We start from the raw sequence: 18,014 nt of genomic DNA, 5'->3' as shown, positions 1-18,014 counted from the left end.
AGTCACCGTATGGCTGGTAGAAGCAAAATTGAAAAGCCACCTGCCTTGTCTAGCAGGAGGTTCAGTGAATAGCTTTCCATGCGCACAACACCAGAGCAGGTGTGCTGTGTGTTTTGCTACAAGAATGTGGTAAAGGAACAGCGTGGCTCCTGCAACTAGGGTTTATACCAGGTAGAAAGCTCGAATGCAGGACAAGAAAAACTGGCTCTGCAGCTTGCTGAATAGGGCACTCCTAAAATATGCGGGGTCTAGGTTCATATTCACTCTCTGACTCACCTCCTTATCAGGGTGAACCCTCCTTGTTTTGGATGGAATTTCTAGCTGGAGAGAGAGGCAACTCCTGCAAGAATCAATACTTTGGTGATGAGGGAATTATGCTGAAATGAATCATAACCAGCTTAAATATCTGCTCTGCCTGACTTGGAACAGGGAACTTTAACCTAGATTCCCATACCAGAGCTGAGTCCCTTAACTCTCAGCTGTTGGCTATATTGGGAGAGATGTCTTTCTTTGAAGCAGAACCTCCTTGGAAGAGGAGAGAAAAGAGGATTACCCAAACTGATGGGGAAGTGATGTGGCAGATTCAGAAGACTTGCATCTGGCTCTGATGCATCCCAGGTGGGTGCCTTAGCTCTGCTGCCCTGTTGGATCTTTCCATTTTGTATAAATAGTATTCACTGGGCCAGAAGGGAGGAGAGAGACTGAGACTATAGAGTCCAATGATTAGGGCAGTCACTTGAATGCAAGAAACCCAGGTTCAAGTTCTTGCTCTGCCTAATTCAGAAGATGCTGGCTGGCTATGGATGGTTTTTTCTCTCTCTCTCTCCTTTTTTTTTCTTTTTTCCTCTCCCCTCCCCCCCCCCCCCCGAGATTAAAATATAAATGCATATCGAAACTTGAAACATCTTTATCAAACAAGACCACCTTTTCTGGCCTGCCCTACAATTTAATACAGTTTAAGAAGAATTGGTGAATGAACTTTCAAAGATCTAAGGCAGCCAGTGTGCATCACTGACACATTTAGATATGTAGTTAGACTTGGTCATCAAAGGGTTGGGATTGCAAAATAATACGTTATGAATAGTAATGCAATGGGCTGTGAAGGTCACCTTTGAACAGAGAAAGGAAGAGTGACTTGAATCTCTCTTCTTTTTGTTTCACAGGCCAAGCAGTACCAGAATATTAGATAATTTATAAAATGTTTGGTAGAGCTTACTTTGGGTATAAGGAAATCTGAGCATTTCATTAGTCACAAAAGACACTGGAAGAAACTGTTCCTTTATGTTTGGTTGATGCCTTTGATGTTGTCAGTGAAGAGTATGGGGAATTTTCCTTGAACTGTGTAGTTTGGATCTACTGGGGAATATAGCATGGTAGCTTGATGCTTTTGGGGAAAGGTGAAACATTTCAAATTCCTCCCTTGATAAGTGGAATTAAGTGCTAGGAAAAGACAGACAAAAAGCAAGAGGATGAAAGGATTAGTTTCCCTCTTGCAATGAGAAGGTAGGAATTGCTAATAAATATTCTGAGATTAGTGCATCCTTCTGGTCTTCCTATGCCTGCAGCACAACAATCTGGTTTGTACTGTGCATGTCTATATAGGAATAATAATACCACTATTGCTTGTCTAAATTTCATTTTCTGGCACTTGAACCCAACAAGGAGCCGATACAGTCATCCAGTTGGCTATGTTAAAACTGGCACTATTGCATTGCAAACAAATTCTTGATTGAATGCCTTAAAGGCCTGTAGAAGAGAGCTTGGCAGGAATTGGTGAGCTTCGGGAACAATATTTAGCTGGGTTTGGGACAGCATATACTGGGAGAACATATGTTGTGCTTTGTGCTACTGCAGATGGAGAAACTTTGGCTGAGTCTGTCAACCGATGGGATTCTTGACCCATCCAGCAGTTTTTCAGTGTAGAAATTACAGAGTAATGATAACTTTGGCTTAGTCAAAGATAAATGCAAGAGAATACAGTATGGTATATGAATCGTGGAAGGGTCTAAAACCCCCATCTCTGTAAGGATTTCAGGAGGTCCCTGAAAAGTGAGATGGTTGAGTCAAAGAAGAATGCAGATGCACCAAAAATAACATCACTTAGCAAGGAGGGTAATTCATTGTTCCTAGTCTACAAAGGGAATAGCTAATATACATTTTGGTTATAGGAAAGACAGGGTACTACAAAGTTAACTTGCAAAATAACTCGCAACTGCAAGATGGAAATCATTGACAGCTTGGCATGGGAACAGTGGATATTGATTCTGTTTCTTTATACCTATACTCAATTTACAGAAACCTCAGCTCTCAGCTAAGTGCAGTGCACTCATATTAAAAAACAAAACAGAAAAATCTGGTTCATCTACCATGATGGATCTATGAAGAAGCATTTCTCCGTGTTAGTGACCCAACATTTAGCCAAAGCTTTTAGTTACAGACCATTAAACGTTATTTTTTATTTTTGGCATATCACTAAAGGAACAGTCTGTTCCTTTTTACACATTTTTATCCCACACCGTTTACATGGAATTGTTTATACTCTTTTTGTCTCAGTCACTCTACCCCAAAGCTTGTACAGACTATTTTCTCTATCTCTCATGTTACTTCTTTAAGCTCTGTAATGGATTTACTTTAGTTTTAGTTTTTCTTTTCTTTTCTTTTCTTTTACTACTTTTAAATGTCATCTCCATATCTTGTTCATAATGGATCTAAAATCTTCCTAGGTGATGTAGGGTATGGGAAAAGGACTACATGCATCTGGGAATGGCAATACCTCAGTCTGAGGTGGTGGGGTGGGGGGAACATTGCACGGTGGCAGATGAGACCGAAACCATTTAAAAGAAGAGAGGGAAACACTGGCTGATTTAACTAAAAAAATGTTGAATGTGCCATAGCTGCCCAAAGTCGGTAAACTTCAGATTTTATGGTCAGTCTCATACAAATGTTTTCTCTGTCTTTGACCTGTGTAATTTCACCTTGACTTTTAAGTTTGAATCGCCCAGTTTGCATGGTCCAGGTCAGTGGAAGCCACAGAGTTCTGCTTAGATCTGTATCAGAGTGAAACTTGGAATTGTGCTTCAGTTTGACACTCAAGTATCAAGAAAGCCAAGTTTCCTTAGTCCTGGGAGCTTATTTGCTAGATAGGTTCATGTACTTGAAAGAATCTTTTGACAAGTTTGGGCTGATTTGTCAGCTTGTCGTGAAACCCATGCAAAACTCATTTCGCTTTGTCTTTGTATTTTCAGTGCAAATGTTTTGCAGAGCTTTGTCAGTGGTCCTCTAGCTATCTGCTCTGCACTTGCATTGACCCACAAGACAGTAAGGTTCTACCTACCTATAGTATATACTAGGCCTGTGTGAAGTGGCTAATATTGGCTTTGGATTCAAATTCAAATCACTGTCCCAAATTGATTTGGCCAAATCTGATTGGGAGATTCAGCTTCTTCTGAATCAGCCAGGCCCATCCCCCGCCCGGCCCAGCTTCTAGCACTTTTGTGGGGGACAAAAGTCCTGACTCACTGGGTGCTGCTGGGCAGGGGGGGTGATCCCTGTTGCCCCCCCAGTGCCCCACACTGCATGGGGGGCTCTACATAAGCTCCCCAACCCCCCCTTGCTCCCCCAGCCTCCCCATGGCTGCCCCGCCCACTGCAGCTCTGGCCCTTTAAGAAAAAAAAAAAAAAAAGGAGAAAACTCCTGGAATCACGGTTCCTGCTGGGGGTGGGGGGGCGATCCCCACTGCCCTGCACTGTCTGGGGGTTCTTCCACGAGCCCCCTGAAGCCCTGAGGCAGGAGTGGTGAGTCCTGGGGTTTTTCTCCTTTGTTTTTTTTTTCTTAAATGGCCAGAGCTGGGGTGGGTGAGGCACCCATGGGAGAACAGGGGGGGAGCTCATGTAGAGCCTCCCATGCAGTGGGGGGCAGCAGCAATTGCCCCCCTGCGCAGCACCACTTGGTGATTGGGGCTTTTTTTTAAAGCACAGGGGGCTGGGGGAGTGGGCGGGGGTCATTGGGGGCTGGGGGAGCAGGGGGGGGCTGGGGCCTGGCAGGGGGTCCCCCTATGGTCCCCTCCCTCTGGCATCCTTAATACTTACTAGCTGCAGCAGGTGGGGACGGTCCAAATCATCGAAGCTCTCTGAATCTTTTCCGACCATTCAGAGAGCCTTTGAATCAATGCAGACCTTTTAATTGGCTCCCTGATTCAATTCAGATTGAGATTCAGCCGCCAAATCTCCTCCAAATCGAATCACCACCTGAAGCTTCGCACAGCCCTAGTATAAACCTACCTGTTCTCTTACTTTGGACCTTTCCCCCCATTTATCTTAATGACAATTGTTGGGTATATTTGCAAAAATGTGCACGTGTGTGTGTATAGGACAGCAAATACAATTTGACTCTGATTGTGCACAAATAATCATGCTAAAAAGGAATCTCTCAATCTTTGTTGTTTAATGGCTGGATTTCTTAGCATACACTGCACCCTTACAGTATAAGAGTATCAAAACAGAGATGGTTTATTTTTGAACAGTGAAAGAATATATTACAGAGCGCTTATGAAACTGGAAAACTTGGTTTTAGTGAGACGGGTATCACTTTGCAACATGATGAACAGAAAAACCAGACTCTTTTTAAAGCAATCTCTCAGGTGAGGTTTATTGGTGAAATTTAAAAAGAGGCGCCACTAAATGAGATGTGCTTTCATCTGACTTTGGCTGCAAGGGTCCACAAATATTTGAGGCTTTGGGGCTTTTTAAAGTAGGGGACAGTCTCCTTTCTGAATCCTGCTTGGTTTCTGTAACTGTTCCAACAGTCCTAGCTCCTGGTAACCTTTTTATTTCAGTGGAAGGACTCCAAATTCAGTGACCATTTCTGAGAAGTCTGTTGAAGTAATTGGCAAAAGAATCCAACCTGAGGTCATCAGAATCCTATTGAATTATTTGCTTTATATTGAGCGGCAGCTGCCCAGCCACTCTTGAACCATCTGTGATGTCCCAAAGTGATTGTAATAGAGCTGGGCTCAGGCTGCAAATCTTGTATGAGGATTTGGCTCTAGATTTCAGGCTTTCCAATGACCGGGACTGCTTAGTTTTGGTAGCTTGGTCAGCACTCTGGTTTGTCATGGTGCTTATGTATCTAACTAAATGGTTTATGTTGTTTTCTCAGTGTTGGGTAGTCCCAACTTGCTCAATCTCCTTGCAGTCAAGAGGCAGCTGCATCATTGCCTATTTTAATATATTCTTTGTCCCCCTTAGCCTGGCAAGGACTGTACAACATGGTTGCATCTAGCTAACTCCCCTTTTTCATGGTCTGAAACTGCCCTATCAATACCTTTTTAAAAGAGGCTTAGGATGTATACATGCAACAAAAGGCTAGGTTACAACGGTGGGACCAGCTGGTTTCTGTTCCCAAGGTATCATGAGCTTTTCTTTCTTCCTAGTTAAGATTCTCTGTGCTCTTCAGTGCTTTATGGTTTTTCTCCTGCCCACACCAGTTTGTGATTCCCTAGTGGGTGCTCCAGATTACTTACACACCAGCAACTCCATCTTTTTTTATTCCCCATAGTCAGTTTTCCCACCCCAGTCTGATTGTCTGTTTTCACAGACAACTGCCTGCTTGCCCAACCATCTCCCCCCTTGAAATCAGGCCTGCAGTACCCTCTCAGCATTTATGTAAAGAGATGAGAAGGGAGAGCTGACATACATGTTAATTTACTTCCCTCTCCCTCTTGTTTCCTGATATAAAGGTCTGTAAATTGTGCTTGGAATATTTTATAATACATTTGTTTCATATTAAGAGGCTGAGAGAACAGAATGTATTGTGCAGAAACGTGTATGACGCATGATCGTTAACAAGTACTATGACAATGCATGTTGGTATTTAAAAAAAACAAACAAACAGATCTGTGTTTGGTTAATTAATATAATTGACTCTTCATCAGTTGAGTGGCAGGCAAAATGGAATCAAAAGCCCAACACTGTGATGCAAGGCATACTGCTTAAATTCTTCTAATCATGCTCATGCTGGCCAACATGGCTCTTTGTGTTAGAAGCTATCGTATGGCAGGCACACATTTTTTTTTCCCCCCAGAAATTATTATTTCTATCTTCTTATTACTGAGGAGCTTCCCTGTGATAAGCCTTCTCTTCCAGCAGACTCAGGATCCATTTGCATGAGTAATTTGCACTCACAATTTGTGTAAACAAAGTAACAAGTAACTGTGGCCTTGAACTTGTTTGAAAATGCAGGCTGTATTATTTTAGCCACTTATGAGATGGGAATGCTCATTTCCCCATTAACACTGGTGAGATGCAGCATATTACATAGTTTATTAAGTAGTAGCATATTAAGCAGTAACACTTTGTGTTTAGAACTTTCCCACATGTGGAAGATTCATTTCTATAGGGTCCAGTGCTACTTTCAGGATTAATCTACATGTCCTTTCAGTTACTGTGTCTTCAATAGGACTTGCTAAATGACGCTCTTTTCATTTACACGAAGGGTTAAAGTGCTTTCATAAATTCCCAAGCTAATTCTTAAGCAATTAGCTTTACTGGCAGCAAGATTAATATGTTGTGAATGATGTGGATGTGTAACAAGATCTCTGGGGTTACTCGCCCAAGCCAGCAGCTCCTGGTTTTAGGTAGATTATTGTATGTAATTATTTTTCTAATTTATTTATTTTTTTTGAAAGATGGGAAAGCAAAGGTGGGGGGAAGGCAGGAACTTGGAGCAGGGGAAGGAATGTGTAGCTGGTGGTAGAATATAAACTCTGCTTTTTAGGGTATGTTATAGATACTGACAGGCTCTAGCAGGGAAAAAGAAGATTTAATTCCATTGCTCATTAATGTTAATTCAGGGAACAAATTTCCTGATAGCCATATTGTTCAGAGTATGGCTGTAAGGCTGATAATGACCACTGTTCACCTTCAAAGTCTTGATGAATACTTGCTTCTAAAGATGATTCCTTTTTTTTTCTTTCCTGTTATCAAGACAATAAATGACAGCATAGTGGTCCTACTTACCTAAGAGACTGCCTTTTTCCTCGCACCCCATTCTGATCCCTACGGTCAGCTGAGAGCAGCTAATGCAAGCACTATCAGTATGTCAAGTGTACTTGGTGAAAACACCTGGGAGGTTGTTCTTGGCAGTTGTGCCTCAGCTCTGGAACTTCCTCCCTCTTGAGACCCACCAGCACCTGGACATCTTTTAGAAATGCTGCAAGACCTTCCCATGTGGGCAGGCATTTAGCAAACAAAGCAACACCGGGCACATCTACATCTGAGATCAGTTTTCTTGTAAGTAAACGCCTGGGCAGATGCATTTACATATAGGGACATGGGAGCAGATTTGCTGCTCTTAACACCAAACTGCTGCCACTTCCTGCAGCCATGCAATGGGCCCCTGCCTGCCACCACCACCAAAAGGAGCTCAAGGCTTCTGCTTCGAGCCATCTTGTAAAGGTAGCCCCACTTTCTGCTCCCTGGCCAGCCACTTCCCATGCATGGGAGCAGCATGCACAGCACAGGGGCAGTGTGTGGCAGATCTCTCCCTGCCACCCCTGCCTTCCCACGTTGTGACTGTGGCTGCTCCAACCCCAGCCCCTGACAGCAATGACTAGCACCCTGGGCTCCTGTCAGCCACTGCGCTGGCCCAGCTCACGTGCAGTGATGGTGGGAGGCTCTGGGTGGTGTCTTTGGATAGTGGGGCATAGTGTTTGGGTGCCTGGGCAGGGTCCCCCCCTCTCCCCCGGGAGGGGCTGGCATGACTGGTGGTGACATGGTTGGCCATGCCTCATGGCTGGGGCTGAGGCTGTTGGGGCAGGTGCTGGCCTGGGCTACTAGTGAAGGCTGCAGGCGTGGACAGGCTGCTTGGCAGGACAGGCTGCTGGCACTCTGAGGGGCCCTCCCTCAGTGGCATGTCACCGCAAGTGCCAGACAGGGACGTGGGGGCTTGAGCAGGCAACCTGTGCACAGCACGGCCGCAGCCTGGGTCTTGGCATGTGAGGTTCTCTGTTGGTTGCCACATAAAGGCCATGGTCTTGCAGGCACTCCCTGACTGCCAGTTGTGGTTGGTGATGGTGACCAACTGTGCTTGCACGGCTTGGGCCTATATGAGGCATTGCCACACCAACTGGTTGTGCCTGTGCTCCCACATCCAGCCTGACAGCCCCTTATATACATGGACATTGGAGCACCCACCCTTCATGGGCTGGCCCTGCACCTCCACCTTGCTCCACAGTGCCACAAGCTTGCTAGTCCTCCATGGACCATTTGGAGCCAGGGGGGCAGGGGCGGGCATGGGTATGGGTGACAACAAGGCCATCAGGACTACGGCACCAGCTTTCCAGGTTTCCATGCAGTTGTTTCTGTGCTGCTGGGCCTGGGCAGCTGCCTGCAGTGCCCAGTGTAGGGGCACAATGGGACTGGGAGCTGCTTGGTGAGGCAATGCCTCACAGCACCTGCAGGCTCTGGGCAGGCTGGTGGAGGTGGGCTGCGAGCAGCTGGAGCTGGCTTCGGTGGCCAGGAGCTGCCTGCAGCTAAGCCTGGCTACTGAGAGGCCTGGCAGGAGCCTAGAGCAGCCTGCAGGCCTAGACGGCACAGGTCTGGCAGCCGTGTGGTACTATGGTGCCAGGCAGTGGTCCTGGGATGCAGGCAGGCTGGTGTAGCTGGCCTGTGGCCTACACAGGGGGACACAAGGACCTGGAGTGGCCTAAGGCTCCCTGCACATGTGCCCCAGGGCTCAAAATGCCTGTAGGTTTTTAAGGGCCTGAGGGTGGGGCTGCCATAGAGACAGCCCATTCCTGGGGCAAGAGAGGCTCCCAGCCTTGGAGCCCTGGGGCTGGCCTAGTGGCAGGGCTGACTGGGAACAAATGTGTTCCTGATTGGTGTCTATTCATGAGCTACTGTGCAGGAAGTAATTCCAAGTATATTTGCAACTTGCATTTGCAAATTTAGTCATGAATAGTGTTATTTACGGCATAGTAAGCATGCACACATGCATGCACTTACTGTGCAGTAAAGTACACTACTGTGCAGTAAAGCATCTCATGTAGGTATACCCACTGAGACATTTGTTAGTGGGCCTCTGGTTTATTTTGATATTCTAGTTGCTTTTTAAAGTTCTTCTCTCTTACTGGGGGCATCTACATGTGCAGTTTATCGTAGAGTTGACTAACTAGCTCCACAGTAAAGCATTACGGTCTACACATGAGCTGGTATTAGTGTGTAATAAATTAACTCTGCTATAGGCTAGTTCTGTCAGGAGCAGTACTATCCTATGACAGAGTAATTGTGTGCTGAAATACATGTGTAAACAGTAACAGGGGCTGGGTGTGGCATGAGTGCTAAAGTGTGGAGAATGCCTGCTGCCTAGCCCCACACTCCAGCATCCTTGTGCCCCAGCCAACCCCTCTGTTACCTGATGTCACCACCTGGAGCCCAGGGCTGATCTCTCAGGCTCCCTGCCAATGTCCTGGTCCTGGGTGCATGTGAAGGTGCTGTCTGGGAGCAGCCAACTTCAGTGCAAACTGTACCGGAGCTTATTTCGTTGCCTTAATAGCATGTGTTGATACACCCACTATAAGTTGCCCCAAGTCTTTGTTGCAAAGGGCAGCCTATAAATTGCATAAATAAAATAAACTGTTGCTTTTGTTGCCGCTCCTTACTGCCAATCCTACCCCCTTACAACTTTCATCTTATCTGTATCTTATCAGTCTTCTAAAACTGTCAGTCCATCTGCTAAAATATTAGGATGATGCTAAAGTCCTCCATATAAGCTCAGCCTTCTATAACCTGTATCACTATTGCCAATGTTGTTACCTGTAGTCTTCCCTTTGCTGTCAGTCATGTCATCTTTCGTGTACCATATTCATTGTATTTGTTGTCATCATTGAGAAGAGTTTCTCATACTCTTTTACCTTCACAATCTTTTTTCTTGACCTCCCTTTTTGGAATATGAAACTCCAATACTATTTCTTTTATGTGAAACCTGAAAGAACTATGTTGCAGTTCATGTTTAGTTAGTATGATATTTTCTCTGTATATCTTCCATTCTTGAAGAATGGATAATCAAGAAGAAAATTTAAAAACCAAGAAGAAAAACTATTATAATGTTTTTATTGTATACAGTACCCATCATGATAGTATCTGACTGCTGTGGTATACATCCAGATAATACAGCCATTAAATTAGCATATTAAAATATTGTGAAAATATTATTTGTTTAAAATCAATACGAAAAGATTAGACAAGCAAGTAGATGTATTGTCCACAGATCTAGATAATTTTGTTTTGCTGGTTAGATTGCCTTAAGAAAAAAGCTTAACTGTCATTTTACAGAGAGAAATTAAGACAAAGGCAGGTGAGAGGGAATACTCTGAGGTCACATAACAAATCTGTTAGACCTGGGGACAGAATTCAGAGCACTTAGGCTTATGTACAAACTAACAACAACCTTGTTTGAAGTCCTTTGCAGTTAGTGGAATGACTTTCATGACTTAAGGGCCCTGTGAGTAGAGCCTGTGTAGTCATAATTCACCAGTAGATTAGCTGTGGCAATGATGTAAGCTGTAGCATTTTTTACCCTTCTTTCAGGTTGTATAAAGAGCTCTCTCCTAGTTGTCTGTTAGCGCAGGGGTTTTCAACCTTTTTAAAGGGGTGTACTCTTTCTTGGTACGCTTCTGGCGGAGTGGGGGGGAGGTGGTAGTGACAGCTGGACATGGAGAAGGGGTGGCGATGGCTGGACATGGAGTGGAGGGGAGGGGGGCTTGGACGTGGCAGTTGCGGCATGGGGTGGTGGATGGCAGTAAAAGCTGCGTGCAAGCTCCCCCCCTGCCTCCCCTGACAGCTGGCCGGGCAGTGCCTGTGCAGCCCACAGAGGGGAGCCACTGCCTTCTTTCCCCGCTCCCCCTGGCCATGATCCTGGGAGGCGGTGGCGCAGGGTGGTGGTGCTCCATCCCCACCTGCCTGCTCGTGCGTACCCCCAGCCCCTTTCCAAGTACTCCCTGTGTTGGCGAATTCTCAGTGTTTCCACTGATCTAATTCTACCACCAACAAACATTTTTCTGTTTTCCTTACACCATTTTGCAGAAGGTTGAGATGATCTACAGCATGGCTCTGTCTCTTGGTCTTTGAGTTTTATCACTTATTCAGACTATTAGGATTAATAGGGAGGGTTTGGATCCATAATACCCTCTTTCTGTGACTCCTGGAAGTTGGTGGTGCATTATGTGCACTAGCAGAGAGGGTGTTAATGCCCTTCTTGAAATGCTGCCCTGTTGATTGGGCTTATACAGATCTATTTTCACCAATGCCGTTAGAAGCAAATTCAGAGAGCAATGGCTGCCACTGGGCACATGGTACCGGAAACGGTTTATATGGCATATGCCGAGTTGTGCTGGAAGGCCAACTACATTTTATCTGTTTCAAGCCATAGCACAAGTAGACGGGGAATATTGTGCTTCCTCATGAAGTCCGAAGGTGGGGTGGACGTATACCCTGTTTGAATGTTATCCTGAAAATGGAATTTAACTGGCTTAACGGTTTCTCATATCCATGCAAGTACCTGCATGAACAAATTTTGTAGTCACTTTTTCATGCAGTTGACATTAATGCTCATCCTCTGCTCCTTGTTGTTTGCCTGGAGCTGCATTATATGAAGTGTGCCTAGGGGAGCTTCTGTGGGTGCACACTATTGAAGGTTTGGGCCTGTAAAAGCATTGCATGGGAACACCAGCCCCAGAACTTTGTTTTACATGATTTGCTGAATTCTTCAGTGCACATAGGAAATATTTACAAGCAGCTCTGCCATAATATGCACAATTATAAACCCATCAGTGATAATTTATACCTTAACACTATCTAAACCCTTACATATTAACTTGCCTCACCTAACTCTTCTGTGAAAGAATAAGAAAAAGAGCAAAGGCAGCCACGTGAAAAGCAGACAGTTGTGAATAGATTGTAAAATAAAGCCGGGTGCATTTACTTCATGCTTTGGAAAACAGAAGTTCATTTACTGCTCTCTCCTGCCAGTACGGCGAGATCTGAGAGAAAGCCCATGGTCTTCAACTGTTCATTGTTACCCTGTGCATAGGGGAAGCAAACTAGGTCATACAGGGAACTGTTTCTCAGTCTTTTGTTTGTATGCACTGTTATTAAACACATCCCACCATTTAAGAGAAAATAAATCAACAACATAAAGATAAAAATCGCTGCCTTGTAACTCATGTGAACCCTGATGTCCTGAATGCAACAAGAGCCAAATGCTGTTTGCAGAAAGCCAATGAAGCACAAAATATGGCAGCATGTGTCACTCCCTGTGTGCATTATTATCTCTTGCACATTATCTGAGGCACCCCATCTTGCACAGTGTGCATCTGAATAACCCCCTGCTGTTGAGTGGATTCGTGCCTGCTGTTCATTTTTGAAAAGTCATTTCATACAATTATCTTGCTAAATATTGATAGCTTTCACCACTCCAGCCATGGCTAATTAAAAGACACACTGTGTAAAATTTTAATTAGGATTCATGTCAGGGTGAGCAATGATTAAAAAAAAATGAAAACAAAAGTGCTTGGCATTTGTAGGGGGGAGTTTATTTATGACCCGCTGGTTTGTTGCTGAAGCTTTTTTGTCTCTTCTGATTTATTTACCCTCCCAGGTTGTTCTTTATTGTGGACACAAGGAAAAGATGTCTGTAATGTGAAGTTGGTATCCACGTTCTTGGAGAATGGTACTACTAGGCTGTACATTTTGTGCTTTTGTCCTATTAAGTAAGCAATACTGATTGAGGCATCAGCCATTTCCTGGGGTTTGGTGGTCACTTAGGAGAGTTGATGGTCCAAATCATAGCAGTCCTATACCTCAATCAGTCATTAATTCCTGGGGAAACACCCTGTACTAAGTTCACTATTACCTTTCTGATCCATTTATAAAAACAGTAATAAAATAATCTGCATTCTCCCCTCTGGACTAGAGTGGCAAGTTAAGTCACAACTTCCATACGGGGAATTCTTCATGAGCTAATGCTTAGACTTGATTTTGCATTCAAGTGTGTAGAAGCTGGAATCCATTCAGGATTTTGGTACTTGCTGTATTTAATATTGGACTCCATTTAGGATTTGGGTACAAAAGTTGTGTATCAACTTCTGGAATTCATTCAGGGTTTTGTGGTACTTGCTGTATTTAATATTAAAATCCAGTGTGCTCACATTTCCATGGAAAACAGACCAAACAGGTGTGAACAAAGCTGAATCAAATTTCATTTTAAAATCCAAAAGAACACCTAATTACTGCTTAGCCTACTTTGAGGAAAATGGGTCAATGTTTCCATTTGATGCCTTTGCCCTGTCTTTGCCAACCTCTCAATATTAGAGAGATTTTCACTTAAACACTCCTGTCCCTCCAGCCCGCCTCTCTTCTCTTGCTAGTTTATCCCATGCTGAAATTATAATGCCAGGTTTGTAATGTCCAGTTCTTCCCATGTTCGCAGACTGGCACTGATAAAGTAGTATTGGTATGTATGGCAGAGCACAGGGTGTCTCTGCCACTTTAAGGGCCTGGAGCTGGCAGCCTCCAGGTGCCTGATTAGGGCAGCCATTTTGAGGCCTAGGCTGCCTATATAAACAAGGCAGTTTGGCTGCAGGAGGCTAGGCAGCAACATTGCCTGGCTGTAGGGCTGCTGTGAATCCCCTGGAGGTAAGGGGGAGCTGCAAGGGGATGGTAAGGAGGCTCCTGGTCCTGGGCATGACCTGAAACTGCACCCTGCTGGGAGTGGGTGGTCTGGTGGGGCTCTGTGGCGCGGGAGCCCCCAGGAAATGCCAGGCCAGTTATCACCCTGGTGAAAGGCGGGTCAGGGTGCCTTAACCCCTAGCTCCCACCACTGGGTGGGTTACCCATGTGTTTGTTGGAGGGGCCCAGAGGGCCAGTGTTGTGAGGGGCCTAGAGAGGGCGGACCCCGAGAGTGGGAGTGATGTGGGCGTGGTGCTGCGGTTGCCCCCGAGAGGAAGGGGAGTAGTGGCACGGTGAGGCCCGAGGAGACAGAGTGAGCGGCTAGAGAGACCCAGCCCAAAAGGGATAGTACCCTCGACTGGCCCAAACTGGGGCCAGGACCACAAGGGTCGAAAGGGCCGGGGGCCCACCGTGAGGGACGCCCGTGGGGTCCCGATTGGCTTTGAGGTGGGCCAGGGCAAGAGGCTGAAGGTTCTGGGGGAACCACACCCAAGAAGGGAACACGGCTTCGGGGGGCTAGGTAGCCCAGATGACAGTGGAGAGGCCGCCTGATAGGAAGGATCAGAGACGGGTTCTGTTAGGACAATTCTGGGGCCTAGTGTGGGGCCGGTGATTATGAGAACACCGAGATGCCATCTGCGAGGCTTGGGCTGCGGTATTAGGGGAGGTCGGAGCCGCAGAGCACCCCTTGGCATCGGGGCATTACAATGGGCAGCGTCCTACTTAATTGACATCGATATATGAATCAATTATCATCAAAGGCATGGCGGGCGAGATAAGCGGGCGGTTGCCCAGAGACAGGTGGGCGGGCCACAAAGAGCTCGGCCCTGAGTAGGCCCCTGTCACGGTGACAGGCGGGCGGGCCACAGAGTTCGGCCCCAGGAGGCCCCCTGTCACAGTATGACTTCATTGCAAGTTTGAATTAGCCAAGAAACTAATGTGCAAATTGTCATTCAAAAGTAGAAATGCCTTTAAAGCTTAGGATACCGGGCATGCAGATGGGAATTCTGGAATGTACAGTAGGTTAGACTAATGTTTGAATATAGCTTTGCCATCTTCTTGGAGTGTGTGTCTTATTATTGCTTGTAGAAGTAGTACAGGCTTCATCCAGTAGCTCATTGGAATTGATGGAAAGTCTCCCATCAAGATGAGTTGTTTCATCAAGCCCTTCATATACAGAGAGTATGGAACTGTTGATACGATACAGCTTTATCAATGTGAGTTGCTCATAGCAATCTTCAGAGTGTAGAAACCATGAGTGAGCTAAGTTTTCCAAAGGAGAACCTAAAAGCCTTCATACTACACTGCGCTGTATTTCGTATATGCCACAATAATCTATTTGGCCAACATTCAAGATTTGTTTCTGAAACAATATATGAGCTCCATGTTTGCGTTCCTCCTGTTAGCCAGATACCTTAGTTACCAGTGTCTGATATCTTGTGAGCCTAGAAGAAAATTTCAGAGTTCACGTTGGAAATCCTAATAGACTACAGCTGTTAATAATAATTCCTAAGTCTGATTCTTCTGTTATAACAAAGTAAATCGGGAGACATTCCAATTGTCAGGCATTTTCTTTTTGTACCCATGTAAATTTTAAAGTGACAGACCTTCTTCAATCTATCACCAGCCTGAGACTCATAATTTATGTGTTGGATCCCCAAGGTAATTTTGGGGTGAATTTCAAATTGCACAGAAGGTATTATTCTATGGCTGCTGTTTTGTTAAGAATGACAGCTCCTACAAGCTGCACCAGAATATGAGATTTTACAACAGGACTTGGGGACAATGATTTGTGGGTAGAGTATAGGCAAAGGAGTTCAAAGGGCTGTTTGTCACATGGAGATTGCCAACTAAGTTAGGATTTATTCTTCCTTTATCATGAGGCTTGTAAATATAAATGGTTAAAATGTTCCAAAAATCCAGAATGTAACTAATATGAATGAATGAGCTGATGTAAATGAATTGGTCATTGCTTTCAGAGAAAAATTAAGTGTTGAGGGAGGGGGGAAGAGCAATTTGCATCTATAAAATATTGAAATGAATAACTTTAATAAATACTGGGAAAAGATATATAGAAGGGGGGGGGGGGGGGGCGGTGAGGGTTCCTGTATCAGATATTTGCCACCTGAGCCCTGATTATTTGTCAATATATTATTTACTCATGCATAATGTGAATATGTAAAATATGAGTGTTCAGGATGTTTTAGGGCTCTGTCCTACTGAAGCTGACAATATTCAGCACATTAGGAAGTTGTCAGCCTCTGGCAGGATTGAGCCCTGTATCTGAGATGGCACAGTTAATCCACGTTTTACATAACTATTAATGGAAGATCATGCACAGTACATCTTGCAGCTCTTGTGATCATTTGTTCAATTAAAATTGGAGTTGTGGAGAAAAATATAGGTCACCTTCTTGTTATGCAAAAGCTCTCACTTTGAGTGGACCAGGTAATTTATTAATAAATGATGATTGTGAACTAAATGCTAGCTTAATTTCAGATGCTGCTGCTGCTGTTGGATTTTCTTTTAGACAATATAAACATGATGACAGGTTCGTAATTAACTGATTTACAGCTCTTTTGGAACAAATGGTTATTAATATTCATAAATGTTTGCCACATTCAAACAGATGTACAACCCTGACATGACAAAAATATGGACTAATTTGGAGATCTAAAACCCAACAATACTGTGGCAGTTCTGAGGCTTCCAGCATGGAGTACATTTGTATATAAGCAGGCATGTTTTCTTTCTCAACAAAATAGTAACATTTACTAACATGCAGACATTTGTCACCATGGTACAGCTGGCAGCTTGTTTTAACACGTTATTATATAACAGTAGAAGCTTAAACTATCAATCTGAGAAACGAGGAACGTGTTGGAGTTAAAGCATTTTCAGCCTACCGAATCTTTAAAGTTATTTTTTGAAAGTCCCATCTGCACTCTGCCCCAAAAAATTCATCGCCAGTGGCAAATGAAGGAACATTGTCTGCTGGTAGGGTAAGAAATATTTCCCTTTTGAAGTGGACTTTGGATCGGGCTCCAGCTGAATCCTGATGCTCCAGTTCAAATGATTCAATTCCATATAATTTAAATCGCATTCATCTGGGCATCTTCCAGTAGTATGTTAAAAGCAGTATAACTAAAAACTGTTGCATTTGTTTTCTCTCACTGTTGACATGGGGATGCATGTGCAATGGAGCATGTTTTCATTTTGGGTTTATATACCTACATGTATGCATAAATCTACATGCATCAGAGAAGGCAAAAGTAGATTCCTGTGGCATAATAGGCTGTATTCAGGCCTGTTTATTCATACTCTTGAGCTTTTCAGCAGTCCTGAAAGAAGCTAACTTACCCATAGAAGATGAGCTTGACTACTTTGAATTCATTTGAGAAGGAAATGTTTTTCCTCACTTATTGCTCACTGGAAATACTAGTTTAATTTCTCTACTTTGCCATTCTAGAAACCGGGAAATGGTTGTAGCCATTTCATCCATGTGGAGATGGTTGTGGCTTCCCAATTCTGGGGTTGTAGTTTGAAACATTCCCAGGCCGCCTTCAAATTATGACCTGGATATAATGGCACCCAACTAATCTTTGGTAAGCCAAGGATTTCAGACCACAGGATGCTGTAGCCATACCACTATTCATTTTTGGCCCACTCTCTATACTTTTCTGCTCCCATTATAGGAAGGGAAAACAGTTGACGACTCTTCGGCTATTTCAGCCAGCTATACAACTGTATACTAGGGCTGTGCAAAGCTTCGGGTGCCGATTCAATTTGGAGGAGATTTGGCCCGATTCAGTGGCTGAATTTACAAATCAGAATTGAATCGGGACCAATAAAAATGTCCAAATTGGTTCGAAGCTCTCCGAATTGATTCAGAAAAGATTTGGAGAGCTTGGATAATTCGGGCAGTCCTTGCCAGCTGTAGCAGGGAGCTAGAGCCAGACTCGGAGCTGGAAAGTAGGAGTTTGGGGAGGGGAGGCTGGAGGAGGGGGGAGGGAACTGTGGGGGGACCTCTACCAGGTCCCAACCCCTGCCGAATCCTTCAGCCTCTCCCCATGGCTGCCCCATCTTGCCCCTTTAAGAAAAAAAACCAAACCCCCAAAACCCCCCTCACTGGCTCCTACAGCGGCCTCAGGGCTTCTGGGGGCTCATGCAGAGTCCCCCCGTGCAGCATGGGCAGTGGGGATTGCTCCCCACTGGGCAGGAACTGGTGAGTGTGGGGTGGGTTTTGGGTTTTTTTTCCTTAAAGGGTCGGAGCTGGGGCGGGCGGGGCAG

General features: G+C 44.8%; 1 long non-coding RNA gene across 2 annotated transcripts in view; it reads left to right on the top strand.

Moving 5' to 3' along the window:
• Positions 1 to 293: 293 nt before the first annotated feature.
• LOC109282464 (uncharacterized) overlaps positions 294 to 18,014 on the top strand; it is a 209,944-nt gene continuing 192,223 nt past the window's right edge. For both annotated transcript variants that reach the window (XR_009464320.1, XR_002089455.2), the window contains exon 1: positions 294 to 618. This is a non-coding gene — a long non-coding RNA (uncharacterized LOC109282464). The remainder of the gene's footprint in view (positions 619 to 18,014) is intronic.

This window comes from Alligator mississippiensis, chromosome 9 (genome assembly GCF_030867095.1).
Source record: "Alligator mississippiensis isolate rAllMis1 chromosome 9, rAllMis1, whole genome shotgun sequence".
Classification (NCBI taxonomy): domain Eukaryota; kingdom Metazoa; phylum Chordata; order Crocodylia; family Alligatoridae; genus Alligator; species Alligator mississippiensis.
The sequence above is the reverse complement of the archived record's forward strand: the minus strand, read 5'-3'. Positions and strand labels throughout refer to the sequence as shown.